Raw genomic sequence first — 350 nt, 5'->3', positions numbered from 1 at the left:
AAAAAAATAAGGGGGAGAGGGAAAGTCAACCGGATCTAGGGTTTCCAGATCTGGCGGTTACTGTAGCAGCACTGTAGCACCCGCGCGAGTTCGCCGGAGACGGCTCGCCGGAGCCGGTGGAGGCGGCCGGAGCAGCGGGGAGAGGCCGGGGCGGCGCCGGGAAGGTCGGGGGAGGCCGGAGCAGCGCCCGGCGGCGGCGGTGGCGGCCCGCGCGCCGGCGAGGAGGTGCGGGCGGCGGCCGGCCTCGGGCTCGCCGGAGATGACCCGCGGCGGCGACGGCGGCTCCGGTCGCCGGAGCCCGAAGAGGCGGCGGCGCGCGTGGAGGAAGGAGGCGGCGGGGCGCGCGTGGA

The sequence above is a fragment of the Triticum aestivum genome, chromosome 4A, assembly GCF_018294505.1.
Source record: "Triticum aestivum cultivar Chinese Spring chromosome 4A, IWGSC CS RefSeq v2.1, whole genome shotgun sequence".
Lineage (NCBI taxonomy): Eukaryota > Viridiplantae > Streptophyta > Magnoliopsida > Poales > Poaceae > Triticum > Triticum aestivum.
The sequence above is the reverse complement of the archived record's forward strand: the minus strand, read 5'-3'. Positions refer to the sequence as shown.